The sequence below is a fragment of the Ooceraea biroi genome, chromosome 5, assembly GCF_003672135.1.
Source record: "Ooceraea biroi isolate clonal line C1 chromosome 5, Obir_v5.4, whole genome shotgun sequence".
NCBI lineage: Eukaryota > Metazoa > Arthropoda > Insecta > Hymenoptera > Formicidae > Ooceraea > Ooceraea biroi.
Genome location: NC_039510.1, coordinates 778906 through 793599, shown reverse-complemented (window position 1 = coordinate 793599; position 14694 = coordinate 778906). Strand labels below are relative to the sequence as shown.

Sequence of the window (14694 nt, the reverse complement as noted above, 5' to 3'; positions counted from 1 at the left end):
GAGCGGAATAAGTGAAGTGGGTTGAAATTTTTTGTTGCGCGCTGTATGCTAAATAGTTTCCTACGCGTCGCGGTCAAGCCAAAATGTGGAAACAAATTTTTCCACCTCGCACTCAAAGGCTTTCGGGAATGTCAACTCTAACTTACCACATTCCGCGTGTTCGGGGATCCGCAGTGGATATATCCCAGTGTATCTACCGCGTCTACTACCAATAAGTCCATGAACGACGTCAGTGTAGTTCGCCCGAGTCGAGCACTTACTTCCACGTCGCAGGTCAAAGTCTGCACGAATTTTCCTGGGGAGGAAACATGTTCAAACATTGCGTTTTCCTCTTTATACCAGAAATCGCACAATATAATTCTTAGCTTGATGCAAACTTTCGGACGGTCTGAATTATTGCAGCCGGAGAGATGTTTTGCTTCACAAACATCCTTTAGCTGTAAACTGATCTGAAAAAAATACTAGATGTTTATTTTACTTTTCTAAAAGATTTACGATGCGGCAGATACCGCACTGGCAGATATTAATAATTCCAGTTGTAGAAAGATTAATGCACTCAAAGTGCAATTTTGATGTGTCTCGTCCGTTGCTGCGCGAAGCATAAAACTAGTAGTATGTATCGATTTTCTGATTCCACGAACGCGATTATATCTGTATGACTGTTTTCAGTTAATTTTTATTTTGACCCACACATATTCCCTTGCATGTTCCAAAAATATCTAGACTGAATTTAGCACGTAACATACATACATACTTAGCAGCGTATAATGACTTTCAAATTAAATACGTACGTGTACGTGCGCGTATCGATCGGCCTGCGAGAGGTACTGATGCATGAAAGCAATGCAGCTACTCTCATTATTTGTGTCGCACATAAATATGCCATTCAATCCGATTACCGATTTAATTCGATCTTGTTACACCACTGTTCCATTTACGTCATATTTTCAGTGCAGACGGCACTCGCATCAAACCCAAGCGAACGCTTTATATCACTTATAGAATTCAGTTTGCAAAAACGTTCTTGTCACATTCTGTTGCCGGGAAGTTTCGCAATTTAAAAGGCACTGAAAAGAATTTCGCCTGAATTAGCTGACGTTTAATTTATTTCTAGTCGAATATCGGCAAGAATTACTTTTGACTTTAATTAAGTTTCTAAGTGACGGAACTTATTCTTGACCGACCTAGAACTCTACGCGATGAGACAAATAACTTTCCGAATTCTTCAACATGTCTAGCAAAATGCGGCTATATTGATGTTTCAGCGAATTTTAATTAATCGCGATTTAAATCGGAAGCCTGTCGCGAAAATAAAATATTCGAGCGCCGAACTGCCATTCAGTATCATTGGTATTACAAGCGATAAAATTTCAAACTCTTAGCACATTAAATTTCATGTAAATAACGAATAAAAAGCTATACCTCACTTCAATTAAGTTAAAGCGTATTTTACTTTAACTAAATTTCAATTTGATATTTAATTTAATTCTGATAAAGTAAAAGAGCAGCAGTGCGGCACAATAACACGAAGTTCCATCAAATTGTCATTACGGAAAAATCAATTCCGGAGAACCCATCAGTAAAATGTTTTCCGACGGTGATGAGCCGCCCTGTATATGATCTCAATTGAATCCGTTGGACCGGAAACGGTTAATTTTACATCGCACAAGATATATATCTCCCCGGCTTGCACTCCCGAGATCGAACTCCGGGCCGGAATGTGTCTAAACGAGGACGCGGGGATCCCTGGTATCGCACCGTATCCGAAAGCTTTTAATCAGCAGCTCGAAATAAACCCCGTGGAAAGTTTTTACCGACGCCAAGTAACGCCGTAAGGTGATATCGCTGATTATCGGAAGGACTGTCGAATGCGGTTAAATCGTTTTCTGATTTAATTAAACGTTCTGCGAGACGAGTAACTTCTTCTTCTTCTTCTTCTTCCTCTTCCCACAAACTCGGGTGATGGACTTTCGTGAAATCGCGCACGAGATCAGATCAATTCCTCATGTATTATAAAATCACGCGCGATCAGATCGATTCCCCGTATAAAATCGCGAAACGATCCGCTTTAGCTTCGCGCCATTGTGATGCATTGTGCTCCATCGTGCCGTTTTTATGGCTCATCTTTCACTTAGATGCGATTTTTTCATATTGCCGCTTACGTAGCGAGAGCTTATGGCCGGCAAAAATGTTCACCATGCAACCGGAAGCCGAGAATGAAGCGCAGCTTCCTGTTGACTCGCTCGCAACACGGCTCGTGCGTACGTTATGTACAAAAAATAAAAATATAAAAACTTGCCGTGAATATTTCTGTGTAAAGTTAATTGAGTTTGCATCGTTCTGTGCGTTTTTTCAACGCAGTAACTGCTGCTACCGGTGCGTGTTAGTTCTGAAGCATGTGCTATGTTAGTTACACTATGTCCATTATACTATGTTCATTAAACGGCAGAAAATTGATTTCGTGCGACCGAAATTCATGGCGCGGTTACGCGAGGTGAAAAAACGTCACGTGTTTTATGCTATTATTTAAATTTGCCATTATAATAATCTTGTAGTTTATATATATATATTTTCCCCCCCTCCGCAGCTGTTGTACATAAAAGTCGATAAAAGATATCGCGTCACAATTTTTCCTTTGATGCATGCATTAATTGGCGTATGTAAAGCAGGCGCGTAAAAATTTATTGTGCTCTCACTCTGCTGAGCTGTAATGAGCTTTAATCTGTACATCTAAAAGGTAATATCAAGTTTGGCATATCAAAGGTAATAAAACAAAGGGGAAACGAGAATAAGAAGTAGTTGCACAGAAAATACAATTCACTCGATTGCAACGAATTGCAAAAAAATATCAGGACGCTACAATCGATTACTTTTTCGATCAAAAAAAGTATTTACCTTACTTTTACGCTACACAACGCGTATATCCGATAGTGCGAAAATATTGCGATATTCGACAACGATCCAATCAGATCCAGATGAAATCTGTTCCTATGGACATTCCTATCATCATTCACACATACATTCGAAATATTTGGTTTCAATCGAAACGAAGTAAATTTATCACGATAAAGGCGAATTATAGGCTCACAGGAGCAACTTTGGTGCACCGGAATTCTGGCGTATTGGTCGGCGGAGATGAAGGATACCGGAAACGGAATGGTGCCTCTGATAAAAGTTCCCGGCGAGTTCGTGAGACCCGATTAGGATCGCGTATCGCGCCAGTCGATCAGAGATTGAACTTTCAGCGACGCGATCGCCCACCCACCGCCCTCGATCGTGGTCCCCTTGACTCGTTAATTTCATTCCGGTACTCGGCGCTTCGCGTCGGCGTGCCGATACGAGAGAGAAAAAAACGATCTCGTCGATCCGAGCGAGCGACTTGGAAACTTCGCTGCAAACTCAATCTTCGGGATTACCAATACTCGCGGTCTCATCTATATATACCCATCCGCCTGCTCTTCCTGCGGGAATGGCCCGCCGTATGTATCTCTGGAGCATGTGCTCTCTATCACTTTTCTCTTCTCGCCTCGTCCGGGTCCATCTGTCTCTCTTTTTCTCTCTCCGTGCGCGCGGCCAGATTTCGCGGCCGGATAAATTACTTCCCGTCGAGGATTATCCGACGTCGCGACGCCCTTACGTCTCGTGTTCGTATTCGCGTTAACATCTGATCGGAATAAAACCACGATCCCCCGCCAGAGATTTTCCCGTCAGCCGGTCGGCGTGCACTCTAACGATGCACGGAGGAACGATGCCGGCGTCTACTTCCATCCGTGATGGCGCACATCCCATGCGTTTTTCATTCTTTCTAGATCTCTCTGCATGCGTGCAGAGACTTTTCGATCCTTATTTATATAGCGCATATGTCAGATCGTGCGAATATGCCGTATTGCTAGGACTGAATGAGAATCTCGTCTCGAAATCGCGAGATCGATATTAAGGCCATTCCATATTAAGGCTGAGGAAAAGTACGAGGATAAATACCCCATATTCTGTCAATCATACGTTTCACTTATGAATTCTTTGAAATTTCAGGGGAAGTTTCATTAGCAAAAATTTGACTCCGAACGCTCCAGTTCTCGTAACAATATAGTATTCCGGTGCAGCAGAGTACAACGTGATCATATCGCATAATGACAGGTTGAATTTTAGGAGCTGCGGCGATCAACACGGAAATCTAGCTCTTCAAGTGCAAAGCGCAAGATATGCGAATCAGGCTCGCGAACTTGTCGGCGATGTGTTCCAATCCTTATCACGACCCGATCGTCGCTCGCGCAGGGGTGGAAAGGAACGGGGTTGACTATTCTCGGCTCTGTCTGTTCCGGTTATACGGGGTTGAATCGGGGTTTCGGCCGCGTGTATCCGGGCAAGCCAAGCGACTTTCGCGCCGGGCAAGAACTTTCAATAAGATCCGCGGTCCTCCGAAACGCTGCGAAAACCTGCCTCACGTATACGAGGAACGAATCCGAGTCGCGCCGTCGCCGTGCTCGTTCGCATGGAAACTTACACGATCGTCGAATCGAATTCTGAATTTATCTCTCCTCTCCTCTCCCTTTTTGGCTCGCCTCCGTTTCTCGGCCGGCGCCGTCACCATCGAGAATCCACCCTCAACACCGCGCGATTCGTAACCTCGAGTTCTCTCATCTCCGTCATCCTCACCCCTTTATATCGCGAGTCACGCTTCGCCGTAACCATCGCGCAGATTTATGAGTAAGCTTGCCTCCGATATACCGATTCACTCTTCGTAGAACCTCGCAATACACCGAAGAAAATTTTGCCAATGCCTATTTCAATATCCGGGTCGTTTTCCCGGATACTTTGCCAGGATATGTCTCCAAGTCCCTAACAGTCCACCTCTGTCCCTCGTAAGGTTTCATTGCTCTTCTTGAATAGGGATCACTGAAAGAGCGTTGCAAGGGATTTCCCCTTGCGTCCTCTTGACTAAGGTTTCACGGTGTATTAGTATTTGTTAGCAACATAAATTTAATAACAAGTTCGTAGGAAGTAAAATTTTTAAAGTAAGATAAATCGTTTGCTTGTTAATGAGAAGTAATTTATCTTTATTCTAATTTTTTTCTTGTCCTTGCTGTAGAAGTAGCGTAAAGTAAAGTTGCAATAAACGTTACCTAAAACCATACAATGGAATTATACAAATTGGAGGATATCGTATTAATACGTATCGTCACTCCAGCAATGATTAATAATGAAATTAAGGATTAACAACGCGTGTTACACAGATATCACGTAGTATAATTATTACAAATTACCAGTTATACACGTATATAGGTACATAAAGCTTCCTGAAATGGGGGAGCAAGAAGAAGGAGCGAATTAAAATCTCAGACACTCGCCGTACGAACCGCGAGTATGAATAAAATTCATACGCGACTATGAATTTAAATCAAGAGTTGAAAAATCTCATGAATTTTTTGTGACGTCGTCACTTAAGCGTTAATTGGACGTTTAAAAAGTTTGGTCCCCACGTTCTACAGATTTTATACACACATAAACCGACCTTTCACGATCTCCCGACCGATGCAATATTTTGCCCTTTCCAAGTCTTCCATCTCTATTGGTTTTCGCTTTATAGCCGCATCCGTTTACATTCGAGCACTGCAGATTTCGACTTGCTTTTTTCATCAATTACAATCAGAGCAAGATAAACACGAAACGAAGCTAACGGAGAGAAAGATCATGACTTACTCGGGAATTGGTCCACTAACACGGGTCACATGCTATCGCAGTTGCATTCTCTTGACATAGGTGTGTCCTATATAAATAGGAAGATATACACACATCCGCTTTAACGACCCACTTTTTGCCGGCGGTAAAAACAGTTGGAAAGCAACCTGCACTTTTCGTTTGCAAGATTGTCTCGTTCCGTATCGTTTCCGTTTTAACGATGAAAAAATTCGCTTGTTATAATAAATAAATAATTATGTTTCACGTACCGTATTACCGCCGGAGGATTCTCTCTCTCTCTCTCTCTCTTATTTATGGAGTCGTAAAACAAAAATCGGTCAGCTTGCGGCATTAATTTGTTCCGGATCAGCGCGGGCACAATTTTGCTGTAACGATGCTGGCACGCCTCGATATTCACAAACGCGTTTTAATCTATCTCGCTATTAAACGCTAATTAGCTGTTGTGGGCTGTTTCATTATATAATTATGAAGTATAATACGATTATGTCTTCGCTCACCGTTATTATGTGCACCATCGAATGTTTCGTTATGCGTAATGTGCAACATTTTTCTTGGTCGCAGACCAAAAATATTCTGGCATGTTTGCGTATTACATTTATAATCTGCCATCGATTGTGGCCAATAAGCAGCGCGGAAATTTTCGTTTTCGGAAGTTTAACCACAGTATAAAAGTCATGAGAAAAAGGGGGAAAAAAATCTTGCAGCGATTTAACTTTTTCTCTGTAATAAAGTGGAAATATATTTTGCGTGCATTTCGTGACCAAGTGTTCGATCGATCGTAGCTGAAGGTACGGATCTCGAGCGAGGTTGAAGTGTTTTCTCGAATGCTGCCGTAAAAATCAGATACGTTGATACTGGGAGCGTTATCTGCGTTTGCATTTCGATAGCGTACAGCACTGTTAATACGTGCACTCATTCACGATTATCTTTTGGTTTCAGATCGTTCGCGATTAGTGGCGTAGCGGTGTTTGCGGTCCACGAGCGACGATAATAGCTCGGAAGCATTAATCATCCGGACGTTCCTCTATCGTAAGTACACTTTGTACGTTTCTACGATAATCTAGAATTAAATGAGCTTTCGAAGACTGCCAATGCACTCGTGCATCCGTGCTCGTGTTCACACGCGCGTGCGGTCGTATTTTTAACTCGAATTTCTCATTTAACGCAACGGGAATGGTGATGAAGCGCGTAATTCTACACGGCTGACTCACGACGCAAAGCGCGACGTCGTGCCGACAGGAATTTGATATCATCGATCCGTTACCTAGAAATTTACCTAGCGGCTCGTTATCGGTTATTATCGCGGCGAAGCGGGTACTCGTTGCGTGATAAATCAATGACTCGCTCTCGCAGCTAGATAAGACTCGGCGTATCGGTTACTCCATATATTCGATTCAGCACTCTTATCGCTAGTACCGCCACGAATATTGCCGCATTCGGCGACGATTAGATGCCGGCCTTGCTCCCCGCTATGAAATGTATGGGCTAAGATGATACATTCTCGATGATGCATCCTCACAGGTCAAACGTGGTCGAAAACGATGACCGAGCCGATGGTACGGTTTTGTATGCTTATGTTCTGATTCCGAGTGAAGAGGAAGAGAGAGACACGTGAGGGGGCGAAGCTGCTAATTAACATGATGAGAGAGCTTGCGGCGATATCCGATTAAATCCTATTGTTCGCAATGGCAATTACACTTGACGGAATATTCAAGCGAATTCAACGGGAAATATTTGATTCGATCGTCATTGTATGGCAGAAACGGTAATAACGATATCAAGCACAGAAATCCCACTCGAACTCGGATTTCTCGAGTGCTGTCAAGTCATTTCATGACTTTCCCAGAATAGAAAGCCAATTTCTTCTGTCTTACGATATTTTGTCGCCGGATACGGGTACTGATACGGATATGGATGAGATTCCGCGACGAAAGATACTAATTTGCGATAATTGATGTCGATTACTCATTCGCTGAAAGATAAATGATTCTCGCGTTGTCATACGCCGTCTTTCTCGAAGGAACGCCGCGAGTAGGTACACACGAAACATCACTGATATTAATCAGGTTAATTGATGTGAATAATGCAGCGCGTGTTAATTTTTTAATATTCTCCGTTCATCCACTTCATTTATACATTTACTGCTGGCTTCGGAAAAACGCGGATTTCGCGCGTTGCACGGGGAGTTGTCGGCGCGTTTCGCGGATTGTTTAAAATTCTGCGCCCGGCTGGCCGCCGCTAAATTCAAAAGGCCGCCAGTATAAATTACTCGGGCGTGCCTGCGCGGTTCGTGTATGGGCGACCGGTTGTCCATCGCGTATGTCCAGAAAATATCGCCACTCCGGAATATTTCGGGATTGTGTTGCCCACTTGTGCACGCGCGCGCGCGTGCGCGGGGGCGTCCGGGACGACGACACCAACGGGACGAGTTCCCGGGCACGTCCGCCCGACGATGCGGGGCGTCGCGACGCACGACGATGCTGCAATTCGGTGTCCCGAGACACGGGGTCGCCGGGATTTTACCTATTCTCTCTCTTGCAAGCGGAATTCGCGCGGCTCTGCGCCTTCGGCCGGAAGACTCGCGTCGCGTCTCCCGCGTATATATAATGCAATTTGCGAGCGGGATTCGCATCTCAAACCGTCCAGCCGGACAGATACGGAACACGGATGCTTTGCATTGCATTCGCATGACTGAAATTTGGCGCCTCCTGAGTAATTAATTCGTGCTCGCGCGCACACGTCTGTTCGCCGGACCGATCCCGTCATTGATCTTCGCTGATCGCGAGAAATTGCATTTATCTAGGACGTGCGTTGTGTTCTCCCCCAATAGTAACATTCACGTTTGCTAATTTATGTCGATTCACGTGTCGCGAGTTAGCTTTAAATTCGTCTCCTAATGGGATTAACATCGCACCGCAGATATAAAGAGGATTGAGGTCGATCTGGCGTTTAAGGAGGTATTCAACGCGCGGCACGGGATCCTCATGGGCTTTGGTGGTAGCGCACGTTGATTACTTTCGCAGACGTTCTTAAAGTCTTTCCCCAGCGCGGTGCAAAGTGAGCTTCATTGGCAAACTTGCTGAATCTAAGAAATTAAATGCAAAGTTAAGACGCACGTCTCCACGACAAATTCGATTAACATAACGCGCGCGATTTAACGATGTTACGTGTCGACGTTCTTTCACGTACGCGAGAGATGATTATTAACTCGATTATTATCCGTTAGGCATTGTGTGTATGACGTAATTTTGCATAATACAATATGTTATAATATAATAATCTGAGATAACACAGCAGCGCATGCGCGCGCATGAATCAACGTTATATCATCAAGCGAGATATCTCTACCGCGAAACGACGTGTAACAAGCCTAATAATAAGTAATTTTGTAAAACTAATAACAGGGAATCCCTCAATGAAACGAGATTTCAGCTCGATTTAATTCATCAATTTCTAATATCGAATACCTCTTTTGAGATTTATTTCCATTACAGAATCCTCATCATTATTTATACTTAAATATATATAGATCTGCATTTCACAAACGGACGATTGTACACTTTATCTTTTATTTTCGGCAACTTGGCACTTTAATCTTTTATTTTCGGCGCAAACGTGCCGACGTCAAATAAACATTAAACAGAAATATCCTGCCAAGCTGATTTACCTCTAAACTTCACGAATGGACCGAGAAGTCAATGAATGAAACCAGCTGCATGGAGGAGAGAGGAGGGAGGAAAGCCGGGCAGTAAAGTAATGAACATCGATCACGGATGCGCGCAGTCGCCGAATTCCGAGGAGAAAGAGGAAAAGAGAGAGAGAGAGAGACAGAGAGAGAGAGAGAGAGAGAGAGAATCGTCGCGAGGTGACACGACGTGTTGGAGGATTCGGCTGCAACAAATCGCCTAATCAGGTGGATATATGACGGATGGAGAGGTGAAATTGGTTCCCGGCCGCGAGTAAATCTCGCGCGTGTCAAGGCTGGAGAACGGTCCCGGGGTGAACCGGCGTCGGGGGAGGGAAGAAACGACGCCAGATCGATTTCCTACGGGATTTATGCTACTATTTTTTATCCGGCTCGCAGCCGAAGACGCCGTGCGCCGCGTCACGACGCCGGGGATACTATCTCCAACGGCGCCGTCGTTTTTCACGGGCTCTCACCTTCATTTCGCAGCCGCCTTGGCGTCGCGACTTCTCGGTCGCCATTCCCGTTATATCGACGCGATATCGGCGAGAGGGTGAAGCCACAATTGATTCGAGCCGATCATTCCGAGTTGTATTTGATCGCACATGCGACTCGGATACAAAACGCACCGCGTGAATTAAAAGGATGCTTCATTGAGTTGCCGCCAGTGTTTTTTCGCAGAGTCCGCTCAGAGTCAGGCCTTTGTGCCGTGACCCGTTTCAACGGTACTATGCACACCCGCGTGAACGAAGGTTGATGCAGTTAACCTTCATGCATAAGAGTTTTTAATGTGATTCTCATGCTACGTGCTAGTTTCCCCCATTGAAGTTACGATAAACTTTCCATCTCGCCGCCGACGTTTCGCGGAGCGCATTACTTGCGAGAGAAGTTCGCGCTTTATACTTTAGCCGACTACTGTACATTACGGTTCTATTACGGTATCAAGCAGAATTCTGAATCTTCATATTCTTCGTTGAATTCTACTACTCTTAGTTTCTTTCTTAATTATCTTGGAAAGACGTTGATCGATCCTTTCGTCATGCGGCTAAAAAATCAAAATTCTTGTAATGGTCGTTGGCAGAATAAATTAATCAAATTCAGGGAAAGATACTGAGGAATTGTTTCTTTTGATTTCAATAATCGTCATAATCTTTAATGTCATATGGAACAGTTTTTTATGCGATCGAAACACACGGTACTCGCGAAATCAGGTTTCCATCGGTTTTTTATTCCGTGATAATCACATTTACGTATCCCGGCAGAACGTAATTATATCTCGATAACATTGTATAATAATCGGGACCGGTCGATGTATTACGCGGTGCGACCGAATCAACGATTAATGGACGGCAAGTCGGCAAGCGCCCGGCACCGCGCGCAGATATAATTTTGGCTCGTATTCGCGCATGGCGGACCGCGCTAACGCCGGAAACGCGTTCGTGACGGCCGTGTGCGTGCGGAGGATGCGATTTATCACTCATCGGTGAAAACGACCATGACGTTGCGACGATACCGTATAATTGCGCATGTGTGTTCGCCGCCGCGTGTGCTCCCCGTGGCTATCAGCGAAACGTAACCCGCCATCGCCGCGCGAGTAATCGATCGTACGCATCCTCATTTTCCGCACGATTTTAGATTACCATTCGGCGAGTTTACGGTCCGTCAATAACTGCGGACGGTGATATTGGAAATCCTCGGTGACGGACGTTATTGCACCATCGTTCGCCTCTGCACTGCTTTGGGGTGGGACTCACCCTGTCGTCCGTTCCTCTCGTCGCACCTCATCGCGCGTGTTGGATGCTGTTCTCCCCCCCGACTCAGTCTCTCTCTCTCTCTCTCTCTCTCTCTCTCTCCCTCCCTCTCCCTCTCCCTCTCCCCCCCTATCTCTCCCTATCTAGTCGTTTCCTCGCTGTACCCTCGATACGCCTGAGATATCGGGCTCGAAGTTTCTGCGACGCGGAAGTTCGCGGCGCTTTACAAGGAGTCCATGTAAATTCTCTTTACGGCCCCGATATTCACCCTTTTGCGTCACGCTTGAGTAGCGTTACCCGCTGCTGGCGCTGCCGCCTCTTGTTCGAGACCGCGTTCTTTTTCTCGCTTTTTCGTCTCGTACTCTCCCCCTCATTCCCCCTGTTTCTCTTCACTGCATCTTTTTTCCTAGCTCGCGGCCGTTGCTGCAAGTTTATGATTCGCACATCCGACGAAAAAATCACGTTATCTCGGGCAACACGAGCGAAATCCCGCCAACGTGATTCTTTTTCCTTCGCGGAGATTACACCGAGTCGCTTTTATGCGCGAGCGTGCGACACACATTAATCTTCGCGGAGCGATACGCCGGCACTGCGCTGAAAGAAGAGATCAAAGGTTCAAAAAATTATTTGCTCGCCATGGAAGAGAATAAACTGTTCTCTTGCACGATACACGTGCGCCTTCGCACGTGTACACGCTTGAGCCGACGGTAATGATTTCAAAGTGCAGTCCGGTGCACGTGATTTGAACGTAAAAACGCGAGTGTCGATAACAAGATCGCGGTGTGCGGTATGCGACACGATTTAAAATATCTCGCATCATTAAAAACATTTGTCTCAATACGTATTTTCGTTTAATCAAATTGCCGCGGTTTTTATTAGCCGTGGCGGAAATATCATTTTTGCCCTGACAATGTATCGCTCCGCAACGACGAATCGCTGGAGAACTGCAAGAAAACCGGGACTTTAATGTGAGATTGCGCGACCCTTGAAACCAAGTACTTCTCTCTCGCCGGATGAACGCGCGCAATGGGTACTTGATAAAGCACCTGTGTATTTTACCTTAACACGTGTATCGACTTTCGCGCCGGATAATGGAGGATGCAAGTCGGGAAACACGGTGGCGAGCGTTTTCGAACCGTTTCAATTTAATTGCCACGCTATTTCGCGTAACGATCAATACGAGTCGGTGCGATGCCTTGAGTGGGCCACTCAGCCGGCTTCCCGATGAAATTGTTTTCGCGGCGTAAACTCTGCGGTGATTATCACCCAACGATTACTGCCGATATTAATGGCCGCGGCGATAGCAAAGTCCTTTATCCCGCGATACGAGTCTCGTGTTGTTCTCTGAGAAACTCGCCCGAAGCGCGCGCACAAAATGCATCTTCGAATCGTAAAATATTGACAACTATTGTCTGCGAGGAATTTTTATTTTTCTGCATTATTATCACACGTTTCCAGAACTCTGGTTTTCGTCGAGTAATTGCCGCCGCGACTCAGCTGGATCTACCTTCCAAGTTCTGTCTTTATCATCTCGGATAGTGAACCCCGCTAGATTACGCAATACCCTTGCCGTTATTATCCGTCCTTCCGTGAGTATCGATCGATCGTGGCCTCGACTTCTCTTTTTCCCTCGTTTGCCATTTTATCCCATCCCCCTGCGAAAGTATATAACTGTTTCTTATCATCAAGCATAATAACTTATTTCGCGGAAACACAACGTCGTCCATACGTCTTGTTATCAGATCCGTGGGCATAATATACGGTCTACGAAATCGATCCGTGTATCGATGGCGACGTGACGTTTGTAACTGGTAATGTGAGTTGACTGTCTTTGTAAGCGATGCCCTTCCGAAGTGCGCTGTCGAACGACCGTATCCCAAACCGACTTCACTTCTACTTTTCTCTCTCTATCTCTTTTCTCCCCTTTTTTTGCATCCGGCATATTGTCTCCGTCTACGACGAGGAAAGAATCTTAGCGAGTTTTCTTTGACACCCGCAGCATTTAGTTGTTGAGCTGCGAGCAGCTCCCTTGCGCTCACGGTGAGAGGAAATCAAAAAGTGGGCCACGACACTCGGGTTCCTTCAAATTTTTACACGGGGCACTCAAGAGTCTATTGAAGTCTTTTTGAACAGCATATGAAAGCAGATATTATTCCGATTGATTTATTTAGATAACTCGAAAGATTTTCATTTACATGTAAGACTTACACTTCAGTTTTAATGATCGGTGCATTTGCGCGACAGACGGCTGGAAAGGAATGATTTTATCGCGATATTGAATTGAAATTGTTCGTGTTAAGCGTCACGAAACCTTTCACTTTATATTTCCGTCTTTATACTGAGCTAATTAAGGCGATCACTAGCTCTATTTAATTCTTATAGTTTCCTCCTGTATCCTTGCACGCTGAGTGTTTTCCGCTATTGGTTAACCTTATTTTGCAAGCAACAAATTCTAACTTGGATATTTCGAGAGCAACAAATTCGGAAAATGTTCCAGCCGTCCCAGGACGAAATTGAACGTTTGCAAGGCCCCCCCACTTGACCGAAATTTAAGCTAGGAACAACCTTCAAATGATACATATCGGCGGGTTGCTTATTAAAGCGTTGCATATTTGTCGGTGAACTGTTTTTGTTTCTTTACAAATTCCTCACGAAAGAACGAGCACTCTCATGAGGCACGTATTATTGAAGCTCGAAAGTGCTATTTTCAGAGTGGCATAAGTAAAATATTAAAAAGGTTAAAATTGAAATAGGATTCCGTGGCGGTGTTGTATGCCGTGGCGTGTCGCAGTTAACAAGATTTTTCAAATTGGATATCTTTTTCCCTCTCGGATAAACGCCTTGTACATACTTTACGAACACTAGCACTTTATCGCGATCGTCGTAACATATGTCAAGCAGGATATTCGAGGCACGACTTATTACAGATGGATGGAATTTTACTCAAGTTTCGAGGATGCCTGTCTTCCGTTTCTCTGACGCCTGTCGTAAATTTTCTTGGGTCGCCTGGGATCCTCGTTAGAGATTTAGTAGGCGATGCGCGCGCGCGCGAGCGTGGGGGGACGCGAGCGCAGGATCGAATTTCGGGGCTGTTCGATGCGCCAAATTTCGAAGCGTCAAGACAAAGAACGGAGTTACAAGGCGCATAAATATTGTAATCTGGCCGGTGTATTGGCGCGACATGCATATTCATACAGCCCAAATCCACACTATGCGCGAAATAACGCTTACCAGTTTGATTGCATATCTCGCCGAACCGGAGCGACATCCAATTCTGATATTGAATCTTTGTTACCGGACGAACATTTTTTCATTAGAATATATGAGTGAGATTTGTCATCCGTGCACTTTAATTTAATTTAAGATGTGGAAAAAGGAAATAATTATTTATCTGCCGTCGCATTCCCGTGGCGAAATTGTGCTCGTTCCCTCTTTCTCTATTTCTGTTAGGTAACTAGGTAGGTAACTACGGCTATTTAAACTCAGTTTCGTACGCGATGTCCTACTCAAGCAATAATTTCGCATTCAGGCAATTAGCCTGCGCCCCGCTGAAATAAT

At 44.8% G+C, this 14694-nt stretch overlaps 1 protein-coding gene across 1 annotated transcript in view; it reads left to right on the top strand.

The window, feature by feature from the left end:
* LOC105279311 (amphoterin-induced protein 2) overlaps positions 1–14694 on the top strand; it is a 192692-nt gene that overhangs the window by 42272 nt on the left and 135726 nt on the right. Inside the window, exon 2 of the mRNA XM_026969946.1 lies at positions 6640–6729. The gene's annotated coding sequence lies outside the window, so the exon portion shown is untranslated. The remainder of the gene's footprint in view (positions 1–6639; positions 6730–14694) is intronic.